Source organism: Cavia porcellus, unplaced genomic scaffold, assembly GCF_034190915.1.
Source record: "Cavia porcellus strain 051 isolate PalLab524CR breed Dunkin Hartley unplaced genomic scaffold, mCavPor4.1 scaffold_30, whole genome shotgun sequence".
Taxonomy (NCBI): Eukaryota; Metazoa; Chordata; class Mammalia; order Rodentia; family Caviidae; genus Cavia; species Cavia porcellus.
Genome location: NW_026947513.1, coordinates 20,540,716 through 20,559,707, shown reverse-complemented (window position 1 = coordinate 20,559,707; position 18,992 = coordinate 20,540,716). Strand labels below are relative to the sequence as shown.

Genomic DNA, 18,992 nt, shown 5'->3' with positions numbered 1-18,992 from the left:
AAATTAATTCTAAATAATGCTAAGGAGTTAAACAAAGTATTCTTGAAAAAGAAGTTAGATAGAGGCCCAGACTAGCAGTGAAAATGAGATAGCATTTTATCAATTTTTATTTGAGTTGTACGTCTTCCCTTCCTGTGTGTGCTTAGTCTTTTGAGGGATCCCAGTTAACACTGCTTAGGACCTCAGACACAGGGAGGCGAGAGAGCTTTTAGGGGTAGCACATAAATAACAATTGTCTTCTCTACATGAACATGAAGTTTTTCTGATGGCGTGTGTGTGTATGTGTGTGTGTGTGTGTGTGTGTGTGGTCACTGATTGTGGTGGCTGACCCCTGTAGTTTCAGCACTGGGGAGACTGAGGCAGGAGGACCACTATGAGATGTAAGGCCAGGCTGGGCTATATAGTGCGTTCAAGGCCAGCCTCAACTAATTGGTGAGACTGTCTCAAAATTAAAAGGGGAAGTGGATCCTGACCACAGTTCAGAAATTTAGTACTTCAAGGAAGAGACATTTTTTATTGCACTGGGCTTTGCCTGTTTTTTGTTTAAATGTTGGGACTACTTTTCCAAGAATTGTCAGATTAGTACCACTCTGGCAGGGTCATGCAGTAAAACTTTAGGAAAGGAATTTCAGGGGTGGGGTATGGCAGCTCTCCACGAGCTCTGGAGGAACAGCAGGGAGGAGTGGAGCAGGTGAGACTTCTGCCTGACTTCTTGATTTTCCCACCCCATAATAATTTAGACCAAGCAAGAGAGATGTAGTGAGACCCATTGTTAGAAAATTTGGGTGGCAAGTAGCAAAAACCTAATCCCAAATAGTATAAAGAATCGATGAACAAACATATAATACATCCAATTACATGTAAACTCACACATGTTTACCAAACTGCACATTTTGAAGGAATGAAACATGGCAAGATTCGAAAGCGGTCCTGAGGGCCGCTTCTCTAGCATTCCTGAGAGAAGCCTCAGCGCTTCTCAGGGACAGGGTCCACACAAATCCCCACGGGGTCCAGCCCACCTGCATGGGACCGCACCTGTGGTCCCTGCCCCTCAGTGGGATTCAGGAGGCGGTGTCAGCAGGAGGCCAGGTGTGAGGTCCGCACCTGAGGGCTTCTCCACAGTGCATGCCCAGGCTCCCCCCATCGTACCTATGCTGAGGATTTTGCTCTCACAGGCTTGTGAGAAAGAGACAGAGAGACCTTGACTTGTGTCTACTGGGAAACTCTCCTTCCTTCCTCTCACCAGGGGAAGCCCATTTTCTTACTGATATCTAGTTCCAGAAACTAGCAGAGGAGTAGAGGATTATCAGTGTTATCTTTCTGCTTTGTTCTGAGGGCAAGAAACCCTCATGCGCTATGTTCGGAGGGAATAAATGCAAACTGCTGTTCTGCGCTGGATTATAATTTCTTTTTTTTTCATCAGTACTGGGGATCGAATTCATGACTACCTGCTTCCAAGGCAGGTGCTTATGCCGCTGAGCTAAATCCCCAGCCCCTGGATTATAATTTCTGAGGGCTTCTTTTGTACCTCCCAGTCCAAGTGCAATTTTGTGTCTGTTACCAATGTCACATAGAAGGCAGGGGTTAAAAAGATGTGCTGATTAAAAAAAGTCAAGGTCTTGTTGCCCATTTTACTAGATGTTCTAATTCAACAAAGTTAGAATAACATTGAAATTTGCAATAGCAATCCCAGGCTATCTACCTTCATTTGTTGTGATATGCATTTACTGTAATTCATATCTCTCTAGCTATCATTGATGGGCAGGAAGAAATGCAGAGCCTAATGCCCAACTTTTTTCTCTTGTTTTCTTTCTTTCTGGTTTTTTTTTTTTTTTTTTTTTTTTTTTTAAGACAGGTTATCAGTGTGTAGTCTGTACTGGCCTTGAACTCCTCTATTATAGCTCAGGCGCGTCTCCATCTTGTGATCTTCCTGCCTCAGCCTCCCGACTTGCATTCAGCTCAGTCCCATCCTGCACTGTCCCCTGACTGTCCCCTCACCCCTCTTATTCCCCAGGTAACCCAGGGTGTCTCCACACCCTGCTAATGCCCAACTTTCTTTAGTGTGATGAAGCAGAGTAGCAAGACATCTTTCCTTTTTCTGTCACTAAAACACACACACAGGTATATATGTAATTGCTTTTTCTTCTGAAATCCTCAGGCTCCTCATGGGGAAAGGACTCCACCTTCCCCCCACTCCCCGGGCGGTTGGGGAGAGTCAGGCTGAAGTCTCACATCTGCCCCCCGCCCCCCAAGCCCCTTTTCCCTTCTCAACCATCAGGAGCCGGCCTTTCCCTCACCCTGCACTGTAGTTGTTCGTGGCTGGTGCTGCGTCTCAGCATCTTGGAGGACTGCACAGATGCCTGGGGACCGTCACGCGTCCTTCTGAAGGGGGATCTGAATGGCAGCCGTGCCCTAATCCTCCCCCGCCCCTTAAGCGTGGCTTAGTTCATCTTTTTTTTTTTTTTTTTTTTTTTTTGTCTTTTTCCTTTTTATCGGTACCAGGGATCGAACTCACGACTGCTGCTTGCAAGGCAGGCGCTTACGCCGCTGAGCTAAATCTCCAGCCCCTAGTTCATCTTTAATAGCAGATTTGTTGGCATATAATTCATGTACCACTCAGTGCACGATTAGCTCTCCTTCATTCTCATAGCTGTGTGGCTGTTATTATAATCACCTTTAGAACATTTACACACACACACACACACACACACACACACACACACACACACATCCGTTTCTGTTACCAGCCCTGTCGCTTTTGTCCCTCCCCGGCCCAGGCAGCTGCCCTGCTGCTCTGTCCCCCTGTAGCCCTCTGCTCTGGACCCTGTGTAGATGGGAACCCTGCCATCTGAGGTCTCTGCACCCTCCTTCAATTTAACACTAGTCTCCAGCTTCATCAGGCGGGCTGTGCAGTGTGTGTGGATACCCCGTGCTCTCTATTGCCCAGTAGTATTCCATTGCTTGAATGTACCTCGTTGTGTTTCCTGTGTATCTGTTCATCAGTTGATGGACATTTTGGCCGTTTCTACTTTTTGGCTCTTACGATGATATTAGAGTTGACAGTGGCCGTGTGTCCACAAGTTTTTGTGAGGCCAGGGCTGTTTCTGTTGCGTATGTACTCAAGAGTGAGAGTCCTCAGTCACGTGGTAACTGTTGGCCTTCTAAGCAGTGGCCAGTGGTTTTCAAAGTGGCTGCACATCTTGCATTTCTAGAAGCAGTGGATGAAGTTGTAATTTCTTTGAGTTCTTTGAATTTTCTTCTTGCTGGCACTTTTTTTTTTGTACTGAGGATCAAACCTGGCGCTTGCCGATGCCCCTGAGCCGCATCCCCAGCTTTTCATCTTATTATTGCGCTACAAGAATTCTTTTAATGTTCTAGATGTAAGGCTACCACGAGGAATATAATTTTCAAATATTTTCTTATTAGTAGGTTGTCTCTTTTCTTATCTTTGGAGGCACAAAGCTTTTAATTTTTACAAGGTCCCATTTACTTAGTTATTCCTTTGTTGCTTGTGTTTTTGTGTCATATCTAAAAGGCTACCTACTCCAAAGCCATAGGGATTTATTCACACTTTAGTTTTCTTCTAAGAGCTTCACAGTTTTCACTCTTAGATCCAGGTGGCTATCCAGGGCATGGTGGGAATTTTTAGGAGTCCACCTTCACTGACTTGCATATGGCGATCGACTTGTCCCAGCATTCTTTCTTTCTTTGAAGTACCTGAAAATGTTACCATTTTCACAGTACCTTAAAAAGCACAAACAAAGGTGCTGCTTATTGATTGCAAAGCCCCTCTGCTTTCACATCTCAATGCTGGGGCTCTGGCCCTGTCTTGCATTCAGCTCAGTCCCGTCCTGCAGTGTCCCCTGACTGTCCCCTAACCCCTTTTATTCCCCAGGTAACCACTAGGTTTGGGGCGTTGGGATCCAGATGAGACCCTTTGTCCTCCAGCATCATCGCTTGAAAAGCAAATGACTTGACTTTTCCCACTGAATGGCCTTGGCACCTTTCTCAAAAATCATTTGACTGTAAATACGTGTTCTCTGAGTTTCCCCTCTAGACTTGAATTTCTGTTCTATGGTTGTATATTTATCCTTATGTTAGTACCACTCTGTCTTCTTTAATGTAGCTTTGTAGCAAGTTTTGAAATAGGGCAGTGTGAGTCCTCGAGCTTTATTCTATCCCAAGTTTATTAGGGCTGGGCTGGGCTCTATATCAGTTTTAGGCTCTGTTTATTGGCATCTTCTCAGAAGCCCGCTGAAAGTTTGATGGGGACCGTGTGGACTCTGCAGATCAGTTTGACCCTTTCGCAGTATCCATTCCGCAACCCAGGAACACGAGGTGTCTTTCCACCCGTATCAGCAATGCTCTGTAGCCTTCACACTGTTTTATTATTTCTTATGCTATTGCAAATGGAATTGCTTTGTTAATTCTCTATCTTGGATTGTTCATTGCTTGTCTACAGAAATGCAGTTGTTTTTCTGGATTAGCTGTGTGTCCTACAACTTTGTTGGGCTTATTTATTAGTTTTAATAGATTTTAGAAGAGTTCTTAGATTTTCTTAGTATAGTGTTCATGTCATCTATGACTACCTTCCTCTCTCTCTTTGTCTCTGTCTCTGCCTCTCTGTCTCTCTCTCTTAATATAGGGTCTTGCTATGTAGTTCAGGCTGGCCTTGAACTCACTGTGTAGCCCAGGCTTGAATTTGCAGTAATCCTCCTGCCTCAGTCTCCATGCACCACCATGCCTAGCGCATCTTCTTTTTCTATGTGGATATTCTATTTCTTTTCTTTGCCTACTCACCCTGGCTAAAATCCCCTCTGTAATGTTTAGAAGTCATGTGAGTGCATTTTTTTTTTTTTGCCTTATTCCTCATCCTGGGACATGGGAGGAGGGATTCAGTCATTACTGTTAAATATATTAAGGTGTGAGGGACTTTTAAACAATAGATTTTTAAAAATCATATGGAAAAATAAATCATACAGAAAAATTCCCCCTGCTAAATTACATGGAGTGTTTTAATCACGAAAAGTTGTTGCACTGTGTCAAATGCTTTTGTAGGGTCTAGAAGATGGCACAGCTTTTGTCCTTTAATCACATAGGTGTTGCCCTGACTGATTTTCATCTGCTTTGCCCACCTTGTAGCCCTGGAAGAAGGCAGGCGTGGCCATGGCACAGAACCCTTTTTATACGTTGCAGAACTTGGTTCACTAGGATTTGCCTGTGGATTTTTTCATCAAAGAGATATTGCCTTTTATTTATTTTTCTTGTGATATCTTTGCCTGAAATTTATCTCTCGGTAATTCTGGGCCCACTGGGAAATGTTCCATTTTCTTCTTTTTTTTTTTTTTGAAAAGTTTGTGAAGGATAGGTGTAAATTACGCTTTAAACATTTGGTAGCATTTCCTCATGAAGCCATTTCTTCCTGAACTTGGCTTTGTGGAAAATTTTTGTCTTACTAATTAAATCTCTTGACCTATAAGTCTGTTCAGGCTTTCTACTCCTTTTTATAAAACCCCCCCTTCAGTACTGGCTCTAGCACTGAGCTTTATTTCCAGGCCCCTATTTCTTGAGTCTGTTTTTGCAGTTTGTATCTTTTGAAGAATTTGTCCTAGAAAATTGTCTAGGATATCTAGTTTTCTGGCATACCATTTTTCATAGTAGTTCTTGGTTTTCCTTTCTTCTTTCTTTTCTTCTCTTTCTTTCTGTCTCTCTTTCTATCTTTCTTTCTCTCTTTCTTTTTTCTATGTATAGTCCTGGGGATTTCGCCTAAGGGCTTATGCATACTAGGAAGCACTCTACCCAAGTTACATCCCCAGCCCTTTTTTCTTTTCTTTCTTTCTCCTCCTCCTCCTCTTCTTCTTCTTTTTCTTCTTCTGCTTCTTCTTTTTCTTCTTCTTCTTGTCTTTTTGAGACAGTTTTTTTTTGTAAATTTTATTTAAGGAGAAAAAGAAAAAACAGAAAAAGGGTAAAGTTATACAGAATTTCAGAAAGAATAAACAGTAGGAAATCACTAGTTAATAGATTACATATGGTTATCTTAGAAATAGTTGTTCAAGTTACACAATTAAAGCATATAAAGTGGACTTTCAAACAGTGAGACTGCAAACAGTTCTGTTCATTGATCCAACAAAACTCAGTAATATGGTTATCTATCTTATACACTTAAATATACATGAGGTTATATCCTTTAGAGCACTTTCTTTTCCTTTCTTTTGTACAATGACAATTACACATTTTGGGTTTTATTGCTCCCATAGTTCTTGTTACTTTTTTTTTGAAGAGAGTAAAACCAAATGTGACATAACAGAACAGAGTCAGATGGACGTAATAGATAATGTAAGAACAAAATACAAGGTGATCAACAATGGTTACCATACTGCCTCTTGCTATCTTAAAAAGAATTGCCTTTATCATCAGTTATAATAATATTGAACAAAACAGTAAAGAATAAAACCAAGAGACCGAGTTTTTGCTGTGCAGTTCAGGCTGGCCTTGAACTTGCAGCAGTCCTGCTGTCTCATCCTCTGGAGTGCTGGGATTACAGGCGTGCACCACAACACCTGACTCTTTTCTTGCTTTTTTTAAAATAGGGTCTCACCAGGTAGTCTAGGATAGCCTCAAACTTGTAATCCTCCTGCTTCAGCTTCCAAAATGATGGGAGTACCCATGTGGGCCATAAAATCCAGCTTCTTTCTTTCTTTTTTTCTCTTTCCTTTTTGTGGTGCTTGGAATTGAACCCAGGGCCTTTGCACTGAGCTGTACCTCCAGAGGCCCCCACCTCCTTTATTTTTAAATTTTGAGACTGGATCTCACTAAATTGTTTAGGATGGGCTCAAACCTGTGGTCCTCCTGTCTTAGCCTCCTAATTAACAAGATTCCACCTGGCTAATAATCCTTTTTATTTCTGTGAATTCAGGAGTGACATCCTCAGTATTTACTGAATCTAGTCAGTTTCTTCTCTTATTAGTCATTTGAGCTAAGGTTTTTGTCAAAGTTGATCTTTTTAAAAATCAACTTTTGGGTTTACTAATTTTCTTTACTGTTTTCCTGTTTCTGTTGCCTTTATTTCCTCTTAAATCTTGGTGATTTCTTCCTTGTGCTGTTTTAAGATTTAGGTTGCTTCTTTTTCTAATTCCCTAATGCCAAGCTGAGACACTGCTGCATTCTAACTGCTGGCTCCATTCCTCGGCTGTTGCATGGTGCAGCTTGTGGGAAAAGGGCCCATGATGAGGCTGCGTGAAGCTTGCTGTGTCCTCCAAGTGGAGACAGAGTCACATAGTTGGTGCCTGCTCGCCAAACCTGGGTTGTGGGTCTGGCTGCTGGAGTGTGAATCATGAGACTTGGGCAACGTATTTATGCTTTTGAGCCCTTTACATCTGTAAAATGAGGTGGAAGATAACTGTCACCAGGTCAGGCTGTTGTGTGGCTTCAATGAGATAATGTGCAACTGCTCAGCCCAAAGTTAGCACAGAGTCAATTCCCAGAAAGCACCAGGTACCCTGACGTTGATGGTCGTGTGATCAGATGGGCCTGTGCTGATCGGGCTCCTGCCCAGAGCCTGGAGCTGGGATCTGACAGTCTCCACCCTGCCACCAGCCACCCCTCCGCTGTGCACGCCACCAGTTGACCTGCACCTGTGTTGGGTGCCAGGCCTGAGACACACTTGTATCTGCAGCCCTGTGGCCTGATCAGCCTCCAAACCAGCGTCCTCCTTTTCTCAGGGAGTTGAAGACCACACTCATTATAACGATGACAGAGCAAAGGCAGGAAATGTATTTTCCTAAACAAATGTGAAGCAAGCTCAGGGCAGGAGTATCATAAATTATGAAAATGGTACTTACTAAAAAATTCTAATTTAAATGTAATAGTACTTCTCTTTAGGGGACAGCTAGAGGTATCTTTCCCTGAACTCCCAGCAAACTGTGTGAAGTCTTATTCCCGAGGGTTAGGGTGTCGCTTGCTCTCTCTTCACGCTTACTGTCAGGGAACCTGTGTTGCTTGTGTGGCCGATGGACATTTCTCAAAGGTTGGGGGGAAACAACTTTATTTTCATCTTTCAGTCGATGAATGCCTGTAACTTTTACAAGAAGGAAAACATGTATGGATCACTGCTCAATATATGAACCTTCGGATGGCTTCCTTTAAGATAGAAGTAGAAGCTGGGCATGTGCTTACCTGTAAACACAGAGCTCTCAGAGGCCCATGTGGGAGGATTGCAAGTTCGAGCTCTGCCTGGGCGAGGTAGCAAGCCCTATCTCAAAATAAAAATTAAAAAATAATTTCTTTAGAGGACTGAGGTTATAACTCAGTGTAAAGGATTGTAGCCCTGTGTTCCATCAATACTGAAGGAAAAAAAATCACCCCATCTGAAGTTATTTACAAATGATATTAGCTATGGTAATCATAAGACTTTCAGGAAAAGTAATAGTTTAATATAATAATATTTTATCTATAGCTAGATAATACTTTGCTATTACCATTGGGATGTAATATTAATATTTAATGTTAGGACTGTAGACAAACATTATTTTGATTTTAGTAGTAAGTCCTGGCTAATAATGTTTCTTCTTTTCTCAAACTCCAAACATTTTTACTCATTTCTTATAATTTTGCCTCACAACTCTCTGAGGCTGTCATAGGGAAATAATTAGTTCCATATTAACTATAGGAACAGGTAATAAAAATATTCTAAGATTCTCCTAATTAGTGGAATAAACATAAATAGAACTCAGAGCTTCTGTTACTTTCCTCTCTCTGTGAGTCTCTTTTCCCTTGAAGTACCTTTTAATGAAAACAATTATTAAATACACAAAGGGTGGATTCTCCTTTTTCTCTGGCCCTGTAGGTACAGAGACACTAGAGAATATTAGGTTACTATAAAAGAAATCATTAATTTACAAGTTGATTTTCTCTTTTGGTACTGTGTTTACATCCAGGTGAATCCTACCTGGGGACAGGTAACAGCAGGTTGTGTTTTGGAAGACTAAATTTATTACTAATAGTCAGAAGTATCGTTATTAATGACACGTGACTCTCAGCTGCCACGTGGTACCGGGAATGTGCCCTGGTCTTCTCTGCGGGGCCTTGGTTATGAAGAACTCTCCAAGGCCCTCGAGGTAGGATGGGGCGGAGCACCCAGCTGAACTGTATGAAATGTATTGGGAGTCGTTAAATACCTGTTGTAATTCTGTATTATCAGTCACTACATTCAGTTGCTTTCTGTTTGCCGAAGCGTGTCAGCCTGGAACATTAGAGGCGAGTAGCACTGTCAGTGATGATCCCCGGGTGTTGGGTTAGGTCATTGAGTGCACCATGCACCCCCGAGCAGTGGGGTTGTTTCTGTGGGCCAGGGAAAGAACATGCATGTGTGTGCTTGAGTGTGTATTTTATTGTTTATCGCACCAACACTGGTTTTTTATAAAAAAGATATGGGTAATATAAAGATGAATATCACTACACAATGGAGCCCACAAGGGCCATCTCCGTTCCTGAGACCCTGGCTCATTCTGGCTTCTGTTTGGTCTCATTTTGGTTCATCTGCCCGTCTCCAGCAAAGATTTCATTGCAATCTAAAAATCACAAATAGATGACCCCTAGGCATCCCAAGGTGTGTTATTTCTCCCAGCCAGTGCAGCATGAATAATCATTCTTGGAAGCCCCTGAAACTGTAGAGTACCTTTCGCTACAGTGAGTACTTGAAATCCTGGCATTGACTTTGAGAATCCAAAATAACCCTGAGTCCCTGTGATGGATCAAGGATGTCCAGACAGTAACTACAGAAATCAGGAAGACTCAAGATCACCTTTAGATAAGGATGGGCTCAGCATATATGTGGATTATCAAGACCAAGTGGTGTATAAATATAGAGATGCGATAAATAAATGCTATATAAAAGTCTTAGTTTTTAAGCAGGACACACGTGTGCTCTGCTGAATCACAGCCACATCGAGAATTACTTCTCCTGGAGGATTCATAAGCTAGTTTCTGTTTGTTCACTCCTTCCTATCTACCCTCACCCCATTTCATCTGAGGGTTCCATACCAGGAAAAAGGTATTACAGCTTCTGTTTATATCTGACTCATCCAAATGTATAACGTTGGCAAAAAAGCTATATCTAAATATCGATATTTTAGTTATTCCATAATCTGAAAAAGTGAATTTTATAAGTTATGCAACACTATATAAATATTACTAATTACCACTAATATTGAAAATAGAAATATATTTCTCTTTTAGTTTTGATAGAGCTAAAGCTAGATTTTTGTTCTTTTTTTTCCTGCCATTTGTTTTGTTTTGTTTTCCTTTTGTGACAGGGTCTCACTCCGTAATTCAGGCTGGTGGTAAACTCATTATGTAGCCCAGGCTAACCTTGAACTCACAGCAGTCCTCCTGCCTCAGCTTCCAGAGCTGGGGTTACAGGCATGCACCACCATGCTCGGTTTAGGCTGTTTTCTCATGCAGTATGTTATATTTAAGGTTCATTGTGATCTTGTCAGTGGTCCTTGATAGTGGTCATGGTGGCATGCCTGTAATCCCAGAGGCTGAGACAGGAGGATTTCAGCAAGTTCCAGGCCAACCAGGGCTACATAGTGAGTTCATGGCCATTCTGAATTACATAGAACTATCCCTTTCCCCCCACAAAAACTCTTGAAATAGGATCATTGTTCAGGTAAGAATATGTAGAGTGAGGTTTTAAAATCACAAAGTGAACCAGGATGGAGATGTGCATACTTTGAAGTTGTGGGATTTGGAACTGTCTTGTGACTTGAGACACTGTAAGGATGCATGCCTCTTCTGGAAGCTTCCCCCTGGGCTCTAGTCCAACATGATGGCATTGTCCTGAACTCCTGTAGCTTCTATGGCCTGGAGAACACCTGGTACCTGTTTCCCTTGATGTTGTTTGAGTTACCAGTATTTGTCACTGAGTTATTTCCTCAAAAGCATGAACAGCAGTCAGCAGAGACCGCACAGGGTCCAGCCTTCATCTGCATTGCTCTTGTCTCACGCAGATCTCAGGAGCACTCAGTCAGCGCCAACTGCAATGGAAAACATAGCACTTGGCAAATCTAGCGTGGTGGGACAGTCTGGGGACAATTTTAAGGTAGTTACTAAAATGTCATTTAATAACTGAAGAATAAAATTCAAGGAACCCTCAGCAAACCACACTCTTCAAGCTCTTGTTAAACGGCCTGGCACGTAGCACCCCCTTTAAAGAGAGAAGGGTACCCACTTTTCACAAGAAAATGTAGCTGATATTTCTCCAGTAAGTGGAACACAGAGCTCGGGTCATTAGTGCTTTGTGGTTGGTGTTTTCTTGCTGCCTGTGCTCGCTGATTATTCTGAACTTTGTCTTTTAAAGATAAACTCTGTTATGGATGCTTCAGGATATAGGGGTGAAGCTTGGTAATTGCTAAGTTTGTGGGATACTGTAATTTGCTATTTAGAAAAGCAGAAAGGAATTGCTTTAAAATTTAAGAAGTTCTAACAGTTACTGCAGAATGCTTCCAAAGATGGCAGAGTTAAGAGAGAAAAGGCAAAGAAATTCCTCTTCAGATTTAAGTTAGATGGTACGGCTTTCCTAAGTTATGGGTTCACTTAAGTAAGCTTTAAAGTATTTCCTCCCAAACTCCAAAGTTTTGAAGTTTTCCGGTTTGGTATGGAAGTGCCCGGCACTGGTGTGATGTCAGCCAATGGGTAGCTGGACAGAGTGAGGATGACCAGGAGGAAGGGAGGGAGGCGGGAAGGAAGATGAGGTTCTTACTTGGAGGTGGGAAAGTGTGATCTCCAACAGCTAACATGCCTAGGTTCGAATCCTCTTCACTCCACTGTTAGCTATTTAAGTCATCCATAAAATGGTGGTCAAACCAATACCTACCTCAACATTTGTGTGAGGATTGTCTGTGTTAATATATGTGAAGCATTTAGAACAGTGTTCACTGTCAGACAGAGCTATCACTGGCTATTTCCTTATAGATGGGCGTGAGAAAGTACGTGAAAGTTGTACCAGGAACTGGAACATAATCCACCTCCTCATGTGTTACACTGGCTTCTCACCCATGATACACAGCTGTGTGTGAGGTTTTAGACTCTTCATGACTGCCCACTGCATAAAGAAGACAGAGAACACTGAAGATGAGAGGGATTTTTTGATGGCAAATTTAAGAGTGGATAAAAACAGAAATGTTCCTTGCTTGTGCAGAATTTGGAAAGGAGGATTTGGTGGGATGGGAGGTGGAGATACTTGGTCTAATTTGGTATGACAACACAAAATAATACAAGCTTTTGAGTCAGTTCATCCAGCACTGCATCCTGGAACCTTAGACCCTGGGAAAAGTTAGTTCTGGTCCACTCCAATGCACCTCTTCTTTTTCTCTCTGAGTCAATGTGTTTGCCACCATCAAGGGTCTCAATGTTGTGTTACAAAGAAGGTTCAGAGGAAGGGAATGATCTGGACTGAGGGTGAGTGGTGATCAGCCAGCCCTGCCAATTTAAGCCCTCTGTTAAGCTTTGCATTCTTCCCTTCGAACCCACACCTCGCTCTTTCCCTGCTGTATTTAAGATGTCTGCTCCCGGCCTGTCAACAATAGCAGAATGCAAACAGGAAGTGCTCAACAGGATTAAAACGAATCTAGATGCATGCTTAGGTTGGTAGCACATTCCACAAGAAGTCAAATGTATTCATGTGCTTTAAGTTTATCACTAATAAATAGTAAGTGTACTTTCCCTTACCTGTCAGAGAACTTGTGGGCATACCCTGGCCCCCTTTCCTACTCTCCTTCCCTGCTGCTTATCTCCTTAGTTCTTTTATAATCTAATATCTCCTACTGATGTATTCAGCCAATGTCTGTCTCACCCACAAAACTATAAGGTTCACGAGAGTGGGATTTTTGCTCAGTTTTGCTCACTCTGCTAGTCCTGGTGCCTAGCTGCATGACTGAAACTTTGAAGAAATGAATGGTGTAAATGTTTCATACTATTATTATTAATATTTTGCTATTTTACTCTTCATAGCAGTTGCTGCATTAATGGAGGGGGTACCTTTTTTGTGGTACCAGGTTTCAAACCCAGGGCCTCATCATGCGAGGCAAACACTGAGCTACACTCCCAGCTGGACAGGGTATCATTTTAGTTTGAAAATAAAACCCTTAGGTCCTTCCTAATTTCCAGATCAAATAAGCTCTTCATCTCAGACACGGTGATGTGCATTATCTAGTAACTCTTCTTTGTTCTTGTTGGTGCCATAATGGGACATTTGACAGATTAACCCCCCAAAATGCTGTGTTACTTTTAATCATACTGTTTCACAGATGCTACTGTGTACCTCATGTCTTTTCCAATTAGTGGTTTATTAACTTCATGTCTACTATTGTGTTTCCCCCAAAATAAGACCTAACCAGAAAATAATCAGTCTTAAAAACTAGATTTAAAATGCCAGCCCCAATCAGCCTATCCTTGGTTTACCCATCACTACACAGCCACTAAGCAAGAGAATAGTGATAATAATAATTTTCTGCACAACCCTGGCCATTGCCATGATATTAAACAACTCAGGTCTGGTTTCCTGGTAGGTCTTATTTTCGGGGAGATATCTTATTATTGCTGACACTACCAATTATATACAGGAGCAAATACATATTCACAAGTTCTTTGCATTGGCTCTTAATCTTTAGATAAAATAAGAAATAATGCTCTCTTGGTGAGTCATCAAGGTGGCCTAGTACACATCCGAAGCGGCCCGCACGATTACAGATCGGGTCTCTGCTGCTCCACTTCCTCCTCTGCCAGTCTCTCGAGCCTCCTGTCTTTCTTGTATCCAAATGTACCTTTCAGCTCCGCTGGCCGAGCTTCTGTTTTGCATCTGTGTCTCTTCCCTTTCCTCCAAGGTCTCTCACCTTAGATTTGCAAGCCGTGACTCGACTGAAACAAAAGCGCTTTGTGGCAGGAGGGCCACTCCTTCAGGGGCGGCTGACTCGGAAGCTTGGGATGGGCCAGCTCCACGAGGGGCTCGGGTGGCTCAGGGCGCACGACAGGTCCACGCGTCGCTGCCCAGGTCACTCTGTACACACTGCCCACGCGGGGCCGGAGGGTGGGGCCAGCGCCAGCCTCAGGGGGAGGGGTGCCTCTACGCTTTCCAGGTGCTTTTCCATAGTTCGTGAACTGTTGAAACTAGGGTGTATGTATTTTAAAAATCGAAACCAATGCAGGAAACAGTGCTTATATTTTGTCAAGGGTAGGCTGTAATTGCACTTGTCATTTCCAGATATTCAGTAAGAAGCTGCCCTAACTATACCCCTCCCCATATCCCCATAAAGTCCACTAGGCCTGGGGAGTTGAGCCCAGGCCCTCATGCATGAGCCACAACCCCAACCCTCCCTTACTCTTCAAATTTCCATCCTGAGATGGTTTTCTGGTTTCCAAGGTTTCGCATCTTTGGGATGTTTGTTATAAGAACATACGTATTTGTGTATACACACACATTCCCACAACGGGCTTCCAAGCCAGAACCACTCTGTAATACTTAAAACATGTCTCACACCCAGATCAATTCCTTCCTCCTCCCTTCCTTCCCCTCTCCTTTCCTTTCCTTTCCTTTCCTTTCCTTTCCTTTCCTTTTCTTCTTTTTTTGAACTGGTCTCACTATGTTGTCTAGGTTGTCTAAAACTTGCAGTCCTGCCTTGGCCTCAGCTAGTGCTGGGATTCCAAATGTGTGCCACCATGCCAGCCACAATTTTTCTTGTATAGTATAATTACTCATTAAAAAAAACAGGTTTTCTGAGTCCCATTTGTAGTCAAGAAAAATTTAAATTTGTCTAAAATCAGTAGTTTTTTAAAAGCACAGCATTAGTTACTAAGGATTGCTTTGGCTTTGTTTCAATCAGAATCTACCAGTTTAGCTTTATATACTATTTATGAGAGTGATAATGTTAGACTTGATAATCTTAGAAGACTGTTTTGGATTTTGACCCTTTATTAACTTGCTAATATTTTATAGTACCTATTGATAGCTCTAGCTTATTTTATCCAGGAGCGATAAAACTTTCTTTTATATATATAAAAAAAAAAGGGAGGTGATGAATGGATAAAAAGCATTCTTGTCACTCTGACCTTTTTACTTCCAACCTTGCCTACCTAGATTGCTAAGGTTTATGGAACAGAATGAAGTGAACCATACCCTACTAACTACTGCAGGACAACTCGCGGCCATAACTTTGATTTGTTTTGTTTGCTATTTTTGGTTCTGGGAATGTAACCTGGGGCCTCACACAAACTAGTCACTCTACCTCGCAGCTACACCTCCAGCCTGAAGGTTTGTTTCAGGAACTTACAGATTGTAGTTTCTCTCTGTGGGCTGTGCAGTGCATTTTCATCCTGGTTCACATGGCTCCCAGAACCCTGTTCCGAGTTCTCTCCTCTCTTCTCTGATTTTCCAGCTACCTGAACTGACAAACTCAGCCTCCAGAGACTTTCGAGGAGGCCCCATCTCTTAGCTGCTTGGAAAGCAGGGTATTTACTCTGCCTAAGTGCTTCACGTCCTGCTACCTCGTTGTTATGTACAGACTGTTTTTATTACCATAAAGCACATTGCACCCACCTTTTCCTTCTTTCTATGGCCCCTCTACTCTCCTACACTCTTCCCAGCTAGTCCATTCTCAGCTTTCAATAAACAAAGGAAAATAAAATGAGAGTTTCTTTAGCTCAGTGTAACTTTTTTTCCCAACATGGTTTAGCTACGAGACTGATAAACATGGTTGTTGGTAGTGATTAAGAAAAAAGCCAAAGATGCTAAATCCATGCTACCTACCCCGAATATAATGCAAAGAAAAAGAAAACAATGGCATTTTCTAAAAGTGATATTTCTGGGGAAAAAAACCATAGAACATTCTTGAGTACTTTGTATACACCAACAACTTTTCTAAGCACCTTACAGGGTATTTACTTATTCTACACATCGTGGAACATGAAGTGGGAATGATTGTTTTTCTTATCTGTATCAAGTAGTACAGGGTAATGAACACCCAAAGGGGTCTGAAAAATCATTGGTTTCCTTCTGGTTACTGTTGGATTTGAAGAGTATTTCAGGTCTCTTTCCTCCTTATAAAATGCTACAGAATTTGTCTTCCAGGGTCTCACCCCAAAGCCTTCCTGTACAGTGGGCTTTCCATGAATTTCAGACTGCTGTCCAGGGGTTTGTGTGTGACAGTTTTGCACCTCCTTTCTTTCTGAACCACCCACTCAAGTGCTTCCCGGCGCCATTAGCAAATGACTCCCAAGGTATTTAAGTGGCCAAAGCTCACTCGCCAATGAGGAGTGTGCAGTGTGTGACAGTCACACACTTCCTGGGATCAGGAGCGAAGGTTACTTATGCGAGGCGGTGGTTACAGTTGACCTGTTGCATCCAGATTTCAAGACTGGAAAGGTAGGGGAAAGTTTGCTTGTTTCAATTAAAGAGAGGGGGATATGGTTGTGTTTGGTAAAAACAATTTAGAACAAATTGTCTGCTTATCAGTTTTTAATTGGAGGCCAAAAAAAACAGAAGTTTTTAAGAACTTCAGACACCATTACTTGCCTTACCAGTCTAAAACCAAAATTCTTCAGTTATTGATTTTTTTTTTTAAAAAATCTAGATCTTCACAGAGATCTTTTTTTATAGTTTGTCACTCTTTAGACTATGGAATTATAAAAAAGGAATTTATCAGTGATATGCAAATTCGTTTTCCAAAGTCATTTCAAAGTGAGTCTTTAGAGAAGAAAATGTAATTAAAAATAAGGCGTTAGTCAATTTAGAATTTTGATAATTAATATGGACTTGCTAGCAATAATGGGATTTCTTCTTGGAGAAAAGTTCTGCTGTAAGGAGACTTGTATCAACCATTTTCCTGAACTAGTAGTCAATTAAGTCTATGCAATGAAATTATTTAAGAAACTGTAAAACTAGTTTCGCTTTCATTATGTGTAATAGTTTAATCATATTTTTTATATGTTATATTCAGATATTAACCTAAATGGCCAAAGGAAGTTGAATATCTTTATTTACTCTTTCTATCTAGAAATGAAATAATTTCAGTAGCATTCAAAGTAGAAACTAATTGACAGGCATGGTGGTGCATGCTTGTGGTCCCAAGGGGCTGTGGTCCCAAGAGGCTGAAGCAGGAGGATCGCTTTGAGCTTAAGGCCAGTCTGGGCTACAGAAGGAGTTCAAGACCAGCCTGAACTGCATAGTGAAACCCTGTCTCAAAAAGAAAAAACAAATAGAAACTAATCATCAAAATAAAATTCATTTCCCTGTAATGAACTCTTCCTTCATAATGAAAAAAAAACTTCTTGATTAGGCTGAACCAATGGAGCAGCAGAATATATATACAAAAACTCCTATGATTGTACTTATTTATTAGCATACAGTAGTAACTTATTTATTCATTAGCATAGTATATTGTTAGTGTCAAAATGTAAGTTTGGGTTCAAAGGAAAGTGTAATTGGTTTCTCTTGATTGCTTTTTTCCAAAGGGTTCTTAAAGTGGGCTTGTATTTTAGAGTACAGATTAGATAGTATATTTATCTAAAAACATCCTAAAGTATTTAGTTTTTAATTCATTCTTCCCTAATTTATAAAGAGAATATGACTAGGTATTAAATGTTCAATAATGTCCATTATATTATCTGATTTTCTTATTTTGATATATGCATTTAAAAAGGTTTGCATCCTGAAGTTTCCTAGTTTTATTAGGTTTGTCGAAAATGCCATTTTGTGTGGTCTGCCCACAGTGTCACCATCATTGCTGTCTGCTTTCCTCGACTCTTTGGGGGAGGTGGGCTTGGGGGTGACAGATATCACAGTGGGAACTCTTCAGGGGCTCAGAGACCATCTTCGCCAGCACAAGGAAAGGCTGTTTCTCAACTCAGAGCTGAGGTTCAAAGGTTTCGATTCTCTCACTTCATGGATCAGAGGTCAGGCATGAATTGCTGCAATTTGTGGTTCAATTCTGCCGATATGACAGAATTTCACAGCTATGATGATTGTTCTTTTCCCCTTCTGCACTCAGACCAGGCTGAGCAGTTAGCAGTGTAATTTGTACAAGTCAGCCCTGGGCACCTAAGTTTAATAAGTAACTAGCTGGTGCCTTAGTTTAGCTGGTACAAGGTGCATATTATAAAAAGGGTCAAATGTCAACATAGAAACTCTGGGTTGTTGGGGAGTGATAATCTCATAGCCACCGTCTATGAATCCTACTTAAAAATCCAGCAGTTTTTGTTTAGTTTTAAAATCATATGCTGGGGATATCTCAGCAGCACTGCACCTGCCTGGCAAGCATGAATCCTGAGTTCAATTCTAGTGTGAAATCAATTAAAAAGTAAATAATTAAAATAAAATCATACTTCTATGGTGAATTTGCATACGTTCACTTTCTTGACTACAAAAAAAGGTAGATAATTTGGCTAAATGTTAGAAAGAACTGTCCGACTAGGGCTTACCAACCAAGAAGTAGAAGGTAAAATTTCAGTCTTTATTTAATTCATGAGGCCTTTAATTTCTCAGACTTTTCAAAATGTGTCAGCTTTTTCAAAATCCAGGGAAAAATTGGAATACCATGTATTTTTGGAGCCGATGATAAGTATGGGGATCTGACATTGTCTACTTTTTACCTCCCCCTGCAAATTTAGCTCTTTAGTGTTGATTTGAAAAATATCTGTTTAAAACTGATCACTTGGTGGCTCTTGAAAAAATTATTAGGTAGTGGATCTTGATAATCTATGAGTTTGCCATTTAACTCTGACTCCTTGAGGTGACCCTGAAGAGTAGTGATGTACATAGAAGATCATTTGTGCATTTGTCAGCTGTCCATTATGGTAACACTTACCCGAGATAATCAACCTATACAGAGAAAGGTTTACTTTAGTGCACAGTTTTGGAAGGGACACGTCATGATCAGGGATGCATAGTTGGAGCAAGGCTGCCCACCTTGTGGCTTAGAGGCAAAAAAGGAAGTGGAGAA

General features: G+C 41.4%; 1 protein-coding gene across 9 annotated transcripts in view; it reads left to right on the top strand.

Annotated features, from left to right (window-relative positions):
- Positions 1–18,992, top strand: part of Rbm47 (RNA binding motif protein 47) — a 157,455-nt gene that overhangs the window by 100,710 nt on the left and 37,753 nt on the right. The window contains exon 1 of one of the 9 annotated variants that reach the window (XM_063240625.1): positions 16,246–16,417. The exons of the other annotated variants lie outside the window; for them this stretch is intronic. The gene's annotated coding sequence lies outside the window, so the exon portion shown is untranslated. Of the gene's footprint in view, positions 1–16,245; positions 16,418–18,992 lie in introns of those variants that run through there. 9 annotated transcript variants of the gene reach the window in all.